We start from the raw sequence: 13855 nt of genomic DNA, 5'->3' as shown, positions 1-13855 counted from the left end.
CATGTCTAACAGGTCCCGTATTTTTTCGCCCCTTAAAACGCGAGTAGAGGGCCCTGTATTCACTTTTCGCCGGCCGAAAACTCGGACGAGATATTCTGTTTTACGGGGTGGGATACGGGGTCTGCTAGCTCGTCCGAGTTTTCAACCCCTCAAAACAGGGTTTTTTGACAAATTGCATATTAGAACCAACACACCATTCACATAAAATAAATGTTTTACATCACACAATAATCGTCTTAATTATTACAATAATGTTTTTCGGAAATGTCAACAAATGTTCTAATGGAAGAATTAAACAAATAACAAATGTTTCACACATACACAAATAGGAAATGAATGTTTCACACATACAACAATGGGAAATGAATGTAATAAATCATTGGCCATGCAACTGCCAATGGTGTTCAATCAAATCTTGGGTGAGTTGGTGATGAGTCTCGGCATTTTCAATGCCTCGATGAGCTGCAAGAAAAGCTTCAAGCCGATCAGGGTTCCTCTCGGGCTGCACTCGGGTGCCAACATTGTCATAGAAACATGGCAAGTTTAAACCTCTTTCATCTTCAATGATCATGTTGTGAAGAATCACACAACATGTCATGACATCAACAAGAGTTTCCTTGTCCCAAAACCTAGCAGGACCCCTGACAATTGCAAACCTTGCTTGCAGGACACCAAAAGCTCTCTCAATATCCTTGCGGCATGCCTCTTGGTTTCTGGTGAAGCAAGCTTCCTTTCTTGTCAAAGGCCTGTCCTTTTTCTCTTTTATGGACTTGACAAGGGTTGCATAGTTAGGGTAAATACCATCTGTGAGATAGTACCTGATACGTCCAAAACGTATCTACTTTCCCGAACACTTTTGCTATTGTTTTGCCTCTAATTTGTGTATTTTGGATGCAACTAACACGGACTAACGCTGTTTTCAGCAGAACTGCTCTGGTGTCTCGTTTTTGTGCAGAAATCCAACTTTCGGGAAAATCCTCGGAATTTATGCAGAAGGCCCTATTTTCCCAGAATAATGACGGAGCCAGAAGGACAAACCAGGTGGAGGCCCGAGGGCCCCACACCATAGGGCGGCGCGGCCCAGGGGGGCCCGCGCGGCCCTGTGGTGTGGCCCCCTCGGCCGGCCTCCGACACGCTCCTTCAGACTATTTATCGGCCTCGACCTAAAAACGCACGGGGAGAAGTCGAAGTCGCCAGAAACCCTCCAGAACGCCGCCACATCGCGAAACTCCGTCGCGGGAGCCAGAAGTCTCCGTTCTGGCACTCCGCCGGGACGGGGAATTGGAGGAGATCATCGCCGCCATCACCGCCAACGCCTCTACATCAACCAGCCATGTTTCCCCCATCCATGTGTGAGTAATTCCCCCGCTGTAGGCCGAAGGGGATGGTAGGGATTGGATGAGATTGGTCATGTAATAGCATAAGATTGTTAGGGCATAGTGCCTAGTGTCCGTAATTGGTACTTTGATGATATTGTTGCAACTTGTTATGCTTAATGCTTGTCACTAGGGCCCGAGTGCCATGATCTCAGATCTGAACATGTTATTGCTTCATCAAGATATTCATTGTTTATGGTCTTACCTATAAGTTGTATACACATGTCGCTGTCCGGAACCAATGGCCCCGAAGTGACAAGAATTGGGACAACCGGAGGGGATGGTAGCGATGTGAGGATCACATGTGTTCACGGAGTGTTAATGCTTTGCTCCGGTACTCTATTAAAAGGAGTACCTTAATATCCAGTAGTTTCCCTTGAGGCCCGGCTGCCACCAGCTGGTAGGACAAAAGATGTTGTGCAAGTTTCTCATTGCGAGCACGCACGACTATATATGGAACACATGCCTATTGATTGCTTTGTACTTGGACACCGTTTTATTATTATCTGCAAATGCCCTGCTATGATTGTTACATGAGTTTCTCTCATCCATGCAACGCCCATCATCCGTCCCCGTGCCTACAGTATTTTAATCCTGCTGTTTACTAAAATCACTGCTGCTGTCTCTGTTACTCTGCTGCTGTTATTTCACTACTGCTACTGCTATAAAACTGTTACTATTGATAAATTCTTGCGAGCAAGTCTGTTTCTAGGTGCAGCTGAATTGACAACTCCGCTGTTAAGGCTTCCAAGTGTTCTTTGTCTCCCCTTGTGTCGAATCAATAAATTGGGTTTTACTTCCCTCGAAGACTGTTGCGATCCCCTATACTTGTGGGTCATCAAGACTATTTTCTGGCGCCATTGCCGGGGAGCATAGCTTTATTTGGAAGTTCACTTGGATTAATATTGTTCGCTGCAAATTCTCCATCATGGGTTCACTAAGATCGCCATATTACCATCCACTACAAGAAAAGGTACAATTCTGAATACCTCTGCTGCTCTTGATTCACCATCTGTGATTGATAAACTTGTTTCACCGCCACATGCTTCACATGCGGGTACTTCTGCTGAATCTGAAAATTCTCATGATATTGATAATGTTTCTGCTGTGCTTGATGATAGTGGTTCATTGGGATCCTTTCTAGATGCTACAATTGCTAGGTCTAGACAAATAGAAAATACTGAAACTCCTAATGCTACTACACCTGTTAATTCACCTGAACTTGATTATTTTAGTGATGATCCTGATGAAGATTATGTGGAGCTTAATGATGATTTTATTGAAAAATGCAATGCTACTACTGATGCAAGAAAAATTAAAAAGTTGCTTGCAGAACATGCTGTTAGATATAAACTGTCTCCTGATCCTAAATTTGCCACATCTCCTATAAACATTAAGGATAAAGATTATGATTTTTCTTTTGATCTATCTCATATAGCTATTGTTGAGAAAGCACCCTTTTGTGGTACTGAAAAAGAAAGTGCTGTTGAACACATGACTGAGTTATCTACTCTAAGTAGCTTGTTTTCTGATGATGTCAAGATGCGTACTTACTTTGTTGCTAAAATTTTTCCATTCTCATTAAAGGATGACGCTAAAACTTGGTATAATAATTTGCTACCTAATTCTATTAGAAGTCCAAAAGAACTGCTTGATGTTTTCTTCCGCAAATACTTTCCTGCTAGTGCTCAACATATTGCTTTGCAGAGAATTTATAATTTTGACCAGGGAGATGAAGAGAAATTGCCTGAGGCTTGGGCGAGATTTTGCTCTCTTATTAGAGCTCGGCCTGACCATGATTTGGAAAAGCATGATTTACTTGATATATTTTATAGTGGACTAACCATTGAGTCTAGGGCATACCTGGATAGTTGTGCTGGTTGTGTTTTCAGGAAAAGAACTCCAGACGGCAAGAATTATTGGCTAAAATAAGCCGGAATCATGATGATTGGACTACGCCTGAACCAACTCCAACGCCAATATTGAAGAAGAGGGGTTTAATTAAATTGAATGATGAAGATATGAGGGAAGCCAAGAAGTCTCTCAAGGAGAAAGGTATTAAATCTGAAGATGTGAAGAATCTACCTCCTATAGAAGATATATGTGAGATAATTCCCCCTTCATCCATGATTGAGGTAAACTCCCTTCAACGCTTTACTAAGGAAGATATTCCGTATTCGAAACCTCCTGCACAATGCTTAGATGAGTTTGATAATTATATTGTTAAGCAAGAAAATTTTAATATGAGAGTAGAGAATCATTTAATGGAAAATTCCCGAGCTATTAGTGAATTGCATGATATTGTAGAGAGAACCTTCAACGATGTTAAGATGCTTGTTAAACATTTTCATATGATTCAAACTCAAATTGATCAACTCACTAAAGTGCAAAATGACTTGTTAGGAAATAATTCTAAAGAGAAACATGCTTATGAAGTAACAACTAGAGGTGGTGTCTCTACCCAGGATCCTCTATATCCTGAAGGGCATCCCAAAAGAATTGAACAAGATTCTCAACACATTGAACCTAGTGCTCATTCTAAGAAGAAAAAGAAGAAGAAACATAAAAATGTTGTAGAATCCTCTGAACCTGTTAATGATCCTAATAGTATTTCTATTTCTGATGCTGAAACTGAAAGTGGTAATGAACATGATAATGATAAAGATAATGATAAGAATGATACTCCTGATAAGGAAGAGGTTGAATAAGAACCTGAAAAGCATGCTAAAAATAAAAAGTACACTAAAGAAGATTTTATTGCTGAGAAACATGGTAATGAAAGAGAACCTTGGGTGCAAAAGCAAATGCCTTTTCCTGCTAAGAAACTAAAATCAAAGGAAGAAGAACACTATAATAAATTTTGCGATTGGATGAAACCTTTATTCTTGCAAATCCCTTTGACTGATGCTATTAAATTGCCTCCTTATTCAAAGTATATGAAAGATATTGTTACTAACAAAAGGAAAATCCCCAATGAGGAAATTTCCACTATGCTTGCTAATTACTCTTTCAATGGCAAAGTTCCAAAGAAGTTGGGCGACCCAGGTATACCTACTATTCCTTGTTCTATCAAGAATAATTATGTTAAAACTGCTCTATGTGACTTGGGAGCCGGTGTTAGTGTTATGCCTTTTTCTCTTTATAAGAGACTTTACCTAGATAAGTTGATACCTACTGATATATCTTTGCAAATGGCTGATAAATCTACTGCTATTCCTGTTGGTATATGTGAGAATGTTCCTGTTCAAGTTACTACTAATTGCTTGATATTAACTGATTTTGTTGTGTTGGAAATGCCGGAAGATGATAATATGTCTATTATTCTTGGGAGACCTTTTCTTAACACCGCAGGGGCTGTTATTGATTGCAATAAAGGAAAGGTTACTTTCAATGTTGGTGATAGGGAGCATACCGTTTATTTTCCCAAGAAGATTGAGAAAGCGTGTGGAGTTAATACTATTTCTAATGTGAGAACTATCAAAGTGGGAACTATTGATTGTCCTATATATGAGCCTAAGGAAGAATATCAAACTCTTGTGATTGGATCCATATCAATACAATTCAAGGTAACATGATTGATTTGAGGTTTATTTCTTCTTATGCTATGTAAAAGTTATTTGGTGGCAAGACTTGATCAACCTTGTTAACGAATACTTTTTATATGCATAGAGGCGGTAAACAACATCTCTTTCTTCCTCCACTTGCTCTAGCTGCTGTAGCATTTTTAATTTGCAAAGTTCCTTAGTTATTTGGAGATTTCAAAATTTTTCCTGGCCAGTAATAATAAACTAAATACCCAGAAATGTGCATTTTTTCAAAGTTTTCAAAAATTCACAAAAATTATACCGTTGGTCCTATTTTTCGACGAGGCACCTGGGAGTACCAGAGGATGACCTGTGGGGCACCAGAGGGCGCCAAACCACAGGCCGGTGCGGCCAAGGTGGTGGCCGCGCCACCATGTGGTGTGGGCCCCTCCTTGCCCCACTTTGCCATCTCTTCCTCCCATCACCTTCTCTCTCCCGAAAAAACTCGTACCAAGTTCCTCTCTCTCGCGTTTTTGCTCCAGAGCTCCAGATTTCTCGATCTCTTTGCTCAGCCCAGATTTCTGTCTGAAATTTGGCACATTTGCTCTTCGGTATGTGACTCCTCCACCCATCCAAGTAGAATTTTGTTTGGTTGAGTATATCTTGAATATTTTGCTTCTGTAGGTAACATGTTTAGTGAGCTTGCATGCTTGTTCTAAGTGGTAGAAACTAGTTTTGCTGCATGATTAGTACTCTAGCAAGTTCCTATGGTAGTTCCCCTTGATTATATGTCACCAAATCAAATTTTTATATTGTTTGTTGAAATTTCAGAAAATGGAGTGGAATAGATATCACTTGAACCAGCAAGAATTGGAAGTCCAACAAGTTATGAGAGTCAATCGTGAAGAGGGAGTATACCCCTCTTACTACCCGTGCGCGGATTTTATGAGAAGCGCGGGAATACTTGAAGATGTTCAAAGTCTAATTTCTCGTGCAGGGCTGAGTGACTTTGTTGAAGGAGAGCCAAGACAATATGTAAAATTAACTATGTCTTTTGTGCAGGACTTCAAGTTCAATTGGTCGCGATCTAACCCCACGGTCCAGTATAAAATTTACAATAAAGCTGTCAACTTGCCATTTAGTGCTTTTTGTGCAGCAATTAGAGTACCGCAATGGGGGTCGTGCGAGAAGATAAGGGGATCGCCGCAAGAACTCTTGGACCTCTTCAAGATGATTAGTGATGGAAGGAGTTTCTCAGGGGATAGTGGTAAAATCACTAGTATTCAGCTCCCGGCTATCCGCTACTTTGCCTATTTCATTACCAAATGCGTTCTTGCTAAAAAGATTGGTGGTAAACTTTCTATCCCGGATTTGGCTTTTCTAGCTGCGGCACCGCAAAATAGTAAGACTTATAATTTGGGGGCATTGATAGCTTATAGACTCGCTACTAACCGTGAGAAAGGTGGAATTTGTGGAGGTCTCATCGCCTCTCGTTTACTAGCTTTTCATAATGTAGAACCTCATCATTTTGATATTCCATTCCCCATAGAAAAACTTGATATAGCCTCTATGATTAAACATGAATTTGTTTCAGATTCCTCCAACTTTGGTAACCTGTTTTACAAGATGACATTTTATAAGAAAGTCTGGAGAATAACTAAGAAAACTGAGAAACTAGTAAGATTGCCTGCGCCTGTTTTGTCTAACCTTGATTCCAGGGGAGATTGGTCGGTCACAGAAGGTGCACTGGATGCACACATAGAGAGAGGAGGTCAACATGCAAGAGACGACATTGAGGTCGAGGAGCACCCCGACTCATCATCCGATGCAGCAAGTTCCTCGCATCAACATGTTGGATATGTGGAGCCTCCACGCTTTTCTTCTGCACAGGAACTTTACTATGACTATTCCATGAATTACCCACCGGCGAGTAACAACGATCCTCGTTGGGGTTGAACTCCACTTAGGCCAAAAGCCTAAGCTTGGGGGGAGGTATACCGGCATCACTCATTCTTTGCATATTATGGTTGCTGGATACTTGTACATACTTGTTTTGTTCGTTTGAGTGGTTTTCTAATGAGAGGAAGATGATATTTGGGGAAGTGCTGCCTGAAAACAGATTCTGGAATGCTACCGTAAAAATTCTCAAAAATAGCCAGAGCGTCATTTTGAGCTGCCAATTTTTGTGCAGGTTCCCCAGGTTGTTATCTAACTTCCATTAGTTGAACACTTTTCGAGCTGAGCAACGTAAGATTTTTTTAAAAATCGATTTCTGTACTGCTGTCAGGTTTTGGCAGATTTCTGCCATCTCGCTTTTCTGTGTTTCTTTTAGTTTGCTATTTCTTGTTTTTGCTTTGTTTCCTTCCCAAAACACAAAAAGACCAAAAATATTTCTGTTGTTTCTCTTCACCATTTGTTTGCTTTGTTTTTTTTTTGCATTTGTTTCACTTTATTTGCTATTGCTAGTTTGCTATAAGAAAACCCAAAAAGATTTTGCTTTGTTCGTTTGTTTCCTTTTGTTCTTGTTTCTAATTCGAAAACACCAAAAATATTTGCTGTTCTTCTTTGGTTTGTAAAGTTCTTTATGAGTTAAATGGTCTTCGGTGGCTGGAGCGTGGTTTTCATTTCATATTATCCAAGCTACACAAGTGAAAAGGCAATAATGACGATCTACGACAATCTGATTGTGGTGAGAGGCTGGTATGAACTCTATTTGTTTTCATTTTTGTACATATACTCATCCATGTGAGCATGCTTAGTTGGTTCATGTGAGGTATATGTTATTTGAGAAAGTTTAGTAGTTTATGATCTCTCATGTTTAGCTCCAATCTATTAATATGAGTAGCATGTCATGGATGTTTGCTTGCATTGTTTTATTCATAAGTAAGTATGGCATTGTGGTATCCTCCTCTGAATAATTCATTTATATCGACTTGGCACATGCTCACGCATGCATATGACTGAACAAAAAGTCAATTAAGCCTCGATGATCTATATTGCTTCAGAGTTCTTGTATCACCTTTATGCCTCCGTTAATTTATTTTGCCGCAAGCATGATTATGACAGTTACTGCTCTCTTGATTTGTCGCTCCCTAGTCTATTGCTAGCCTTCACTTGTACTGAGCGGGAACGCTGCTCGTGCTTCCAAACACATGAAAACCAAGTTATTCCAGAGTGTCCACCATAAATACCTATGCATGGCATTTCAAACCATTCCAAGTAAATTCTCGTGCGCTACCTTTAAAACCTTCAAAATGCTTCTCAATTTGTGTTTATGTTTCATAGCTCATGAGGAAGTATGTGGTGTTTAGCTTTCAACCTTGTCATTTACTTTTGACGGATTCTCATATGGACTAGTGGCACATCCGCTTATCCAATAATTTTGCAAAAAGAGCTGGCAATGGGATTCCCAGTCCCGAATTAATTAACTTAAATAGACACTCCTCCATGGTTTGTGATTGTTGGACGGCACCCGAAGGATTCGGTTAGCCATGGCTTGTGTAAGCAAAGGTTGGGGGGAGTGTCATCATCATAATAAAAATAAAATAAAAGGGCACTCCTTCATGGTATGAGATTGTTGGCAGGCACCCGAGGATTCGGTTAGCCATGGTTTGTGAAAGAAAGGTTGGAAGGAGTGCCAAATAAATATGCAATAATTCATGGGAGCCGCTCTTGAAAGTCCGGTTGGCGAGGTAGTTGGTGTACCCATTACCATTCGTTGACAACAACAAACACCTCTCAAAATAATTTTACTCCTGTCTTTATAAAAATGAAAAGCTCTAGCGCATGTTAATCCCTGCCTCCCTCTGCGAAGGGTCAATCTTTTACTTTTATGTTGTGTCTCCATTATTTCTTTGAGCACTATCTTGAGAGCATAACTGTCATTCTTAGTATAATATGCTTGTCTCAAAATATGATTGATTGTGGTATAACTTTGATGCATTTATCTTTTGACAATCACTACTTCTAGTCTTTCTATGAACTCCAGAGGTGCCCGGGCATTTATGTTTTGCCAATCAAATACAGTCAAGCGAGATACTACTTTATCATACTCTCTTATGAACATTGCAATCCTGCTTATATACATGATTCATGATGCTTATTATTAATTGTTGGTACCTCTCCATGATTGACATAGCTGTTAGATGATCTTATTTGCATGTATCTCATTATGAATTGCTTAAGTATTAGCCATAGCATGAGAATATATACATCATATGAGCAAATGTGTTCGTGAAAGTTCTTTTATCGCTCAGTTGTTAACTGAATTGCTTGAGGACAAGCAATAAGCTAAGCTTGGGGGGAGTTGATACGTCCAAAACGTATCTACTTTCCCGAACACTTTTGCTATTGTTTTGCCTCTAATTTGTGTATTTTGGATGCAACTAACACGGACTAACGCTGTTTTCAGCAGAACTGCTCTGGTGTCTCGTTTTTGTGCAGAAATCCAACTTTCGGGAAAATCCTCAGAATTTATGCAGAAGGCCCTATTTTCCCAGAATAATGACGGAGCCAGAAGGACAAACCAGGTAGAGGCCCGAGGGCCCCACACCATAGGGCGGTGCAGCCCAGGGGGGGCCCGCGCGGCCCTGTGGTGTGGTCCCCTCGGCCGGCCTCCGACGCCCTCCTTCGGACTATTTATCGGCCTCGACCTAAAAACGCACGGGGAGAAGTCGAAGTCGCCAGAAACCCTCCAGAACGCCGCCACATCGCGAAACTCCGTCGCGGGAGCCAGAAGTCTCCGTTCTGGCACTCCACCGGGACGGGGAATTGGAGGAGATCATCGCCGCCATCACCGCCAACGCCTCTACATCAACCAACCATGTTTCCCCCATCCATGTGTGAGTAATTCCCCCGCTGTAGGCCGAAGGGGATGGTAGGGATTGGATGAGATTGGTCATGTAATAGCATAAGATTGTTAGGGCATAGTGCCTAGTGTCCGTAATTGGTACTTTGATGGTATTGTTGCAACTTGTTATGCTTAATGCTTGTCACTAGGGCCCGAGTGCCATGATCTCAGATCTGAACATGTTATTGCTTCATCAAGATATTCATTGTTTATGGTCTTACCTATAAGTTGTATACACATGTCGCTGTCCGGAACCAATGGCCCCGAAGTGACAAGAATTGGGACAACCGGAGGGGATGGTAGCGATGTGAGGATCACATGTGTTCATGGAGTGTTAATGCTTTGCTCCGGTACTCTATTAAAAGGAGTACCTTAATATCCAGTAGTTTCCCTTGAGGCCCGGCTGCCACCGGCTGGTAGGACAAAAGATGTTGTGCAAGTTTCTCATTGCGAGCACGCACGACTATATATGGAACACATGCCTATTGATTGCTTTGTACTTGGACACCGTTTTATTATTATCTGCAAATGCCCTGCTATGATTGTTACATGAGTTTCTCTCATCCATGCAACGCCCGTCATCCGTCCCCGTGCCTACAGTATTTTAATCCTGCTGTTTACTAAAATCACTGCTGCTGTCTCTGTTACTCTGCTGCTGTTATTTCACTACTGCTACTGCTATAAAACTGTTACTATTGATAAATTCTTGCGAGCAAGTCTGTTTCCAGGTGCAGCTGAATTGACAACTCCGCTGTTAAGGCTTCCAAGTGTTCTTTGTCTCCCCTTGTGTCGAATCAATAAATTGGGTTTTACTTCCCTCGAAGACTGTTGCGATCCCCTATACTTGTGGGTCATCAGTACCCCATGGTGTACTCATTGTTCATAACTTTGTAGTTACAAGGTGGAGCATCACCCTTAACTAGTCTTGCAAACAAAGGGGATCTATTCAAGATGTTGATGTCGTTGAGTGTCCCCGGCAATCCAAAAAAAGCATGCCAAATCCATAAGTCTTGAGAGGCCACAGCTTCAAGAACAATGGTAGCATCACGGCTTTTGCCACAATACATGCCATGCCATGCTTTTGGACAATTTTTCCATGTCCAATGCATGCAATCCAAGCTACCAAGCATCCCCGGCCACCCCCTCTTTTCATTGATCTCCATGAGCCTTTTTGTATCATCCTCATTTGGAGCTCGGAGATACTTCTCTCCATACAACTTGATCACCATCTTGGCAAACATACGCACGCAATCCGTGGTTGTTTGCACACCAATGCGAAGGTACTCATCGGTATAATCTGCTGGTATACCGTATGCAATAACCCTCATGGCGGCAGAAATTTTTTGGTATGGGAGCATTTCTTCTTTGCTTGAAATAATCGTAATTTGCCTCGCAATCTTTGACGATTTTCTCGAACAAAGTCCTACGCATTCGGTACCGTCTACGGAAGAGGCGGGGAGGATAGGTCGGTACCTCGGCGAAATAATCTTGCATCAGCTGCTCGTGGCCGAGCGCGCGGTTCCGCGGAATGCACATACGCCCCATCACGGATCCTTTCCGCTGATCCAGCAGCTTCATGCGGTCCTCCGTTTGCTTCAAGCCGAACAGGAGCAGCATCATCTCCGTCTCATCGTCGTTGAGCAGCTCGTCGATATCCGAATCGTCGGAATCCGACGACGACCAATCGGTGGACGTCGCGTCCAAATCCGCCATGTGCACATCCTCCGAAGCCATCTACCACGGTGTACCATACATCAGCCCCAAATCCGACCAATTTACCGGCGGCAACGAAGAAGAACGCGGCGGAATACTCACCGGCGGAGAAGACCACGGCGGGAGGGCGGGCGGCGCGCGCGGAGGGACGCGGAACTTCGGCGGGGGTGCGGCGGAGGTGCGGCGGGCGTCGACGAACCTCGACGAGGCTGGGCGGACGGCGGAGGGGCACGGATCTGACGGATTGCGGCGGCGGCGCGCGGGTGGCGGCGGCGGCGCGCGGGGGAAAACGGGTGGGGGGAACTGAAATGTCCGCGCGCGCTTTCGGAATTGGGATACTGGCTTCGCCCACTATCCCAGCTCCCACCCCGCACAAGTAGGGGGCGACGACCCGCCCCGTACTCGAAAACAGCAAAAAACGATTCGTGGACCGTTTTTACGGGGCGTGCTAGACGGCCGGGTAGAGCCAAAACCCTCAAATCGGCGGTTATTATACGGGTTTGCCCCTTTTACGGGGTCTGTTAGACCTGCTCTTAGTAGTTGGAAAAGATGAATCTGAGCTTTGTACGTAGATCAAGATGAGAAGCCGATTGATTAGCAGTTGAAACGGACGAGCAATTGCCAGACACAGCCACCATCGATCTGATCTTGCGGCGCAATGAGGCCATGGCAAGTACAGGATTAGAGGAGACAAACCATGGACGGAGATATAGTAGAGACGAGATTACCTCGCTGGAGGATCTGGAGACTCGGCGTGTTGTGCGACCTTGAGCATGAGATGCCGGGACTGCGTCATGTGTTGGAGAAAGATTGCCCTCATCTGCAATCGGCATGGACACCGACAGACGCTCGCCTCATGACTCTGGGCTCGGGCATCATGTGTGCCGCGAGATTGGCCGAGGACGGGAGCTGGAGGTCGCAGGAGGAAGATAAATGGGAGGGATCATGCGTAGTGGATGCGAAGATTGGGGACATATATAAGATAAGCACACGGTTTACTTTCCATCGACGCATCCAAATCTCCCGCGTCGTGTTTATTTCAACCATGCGCGCGGGCGCGCTGGGTTCCTCACCAAAAGAAATCTTTTATGATATGAGATAAATAGGACAATAAACTAAATAAATATAAATTTACGAGATAAACACCTGAACTTTCCGCCCGGGCAGGATGAGAAATTTTATTGGCAAATGCTCGGACAGGAACAAATTGACGGCCCCCTACTATTATGCTAAATTGAACGAAAACCTAACTATTTATGATATATACAATTTCGACTACATATGCACAAAAGAGACCTCTAAATGCAAGGAAAATACATATTTAAGTACTCATGTATATTGGAAGCTCCTATCAAGAATATATATAAACATCAAAGATTGGGACAGTTCAAACACATACATTTTATTGTTTTTCATTTTTTCAAAAATTATAAATATGGTCTAAAAAGTAGGAAAAATAATAATGCACCTAAAATAAGACTTCCACTTTACTACTAGTAGCCTTCGGACCTCTTCACTATGACCGACGGTTACATTTGGACCCTCGGCTATTACCAAGAATAGCTGAGAGTTGCAATTCGACCGTCGGCCTTTTTAGAACATAGCCGAGAGTAGCAACATGACCTTCGAATATTAGTACAAACTGTCGGCCATTCAATTAGATAGCCGAGAGTTGGTAACACCCTCTCGTGCAATTGACCATACCGTCGGTTATTTGCAGTCATACCCGAGAGTTTGCTAATAACCGTTAGCCATTAAGCTACTGTCGGTTATTATCATATTAGCCGACGGGCCGTCGGCTATTCAGTTTGACCGTCGGGAATTTGGGGATTTCTAGTAGTGAGTACTTGACGTAGGTTATGATTGTAATCTCTTGTAGATTATGAAGTTAACTATTAGTATGATAGTATTGATATGATCTATTCCCCCCTTTCATAGCTATTGGTGATAGTGTGTATGCTATGTTAGTACTCGGTCTAAATTGCAACGGTCTATTATGCACTCTAGAGGTTATTTTAATATGAACTCCGGATGTTGTGGAGCTTGTTTATTCCGGCTTGAGGTGTGCTTTTGTAACCCTACACAATGAATGATGTTTGTTATCCAACAAGAGAGTGTGAGAAAGTAGCATTTATTTATTCAGTTATGTGATCATTGTTGAGAGTGTCCACTAGTGAAAGTAGGATCCCTAGGTCTTGTTTCCAAATACTGCAAACATCGCTTATTTACTGTTTTACTGCATCTTTACTTCCTGCAATATTTACTTCAGATTGCAATTACCGTTTACCACCATCTATACCACATGCGTTTTAATATCTCTTCGCCGAACTAGTGCACCTATACATCTGACAAGTGTATTAGGTGTGTTGGGGACACAAGAGACTTCTTGTATC

Source organism: Lolium perenne, chromosome 7 (assembly GCF_019359855.2).
Source record: "Lolium perenne isolate Kyuss_39 chromosome 7, Kyuss_2.0, whole genome shotgun sequence".
Lineage (NCBI taxonomy): Eukaryota > Viridiplantae > Streptophyta > Magnoliopsida > Poales > Poaceae > Lolium > Lolium perenne.
The sequence above is the reverse complement of the archived record's forward strand: the minus strand, read 5'-3'. Positions refer to the sequence as shown.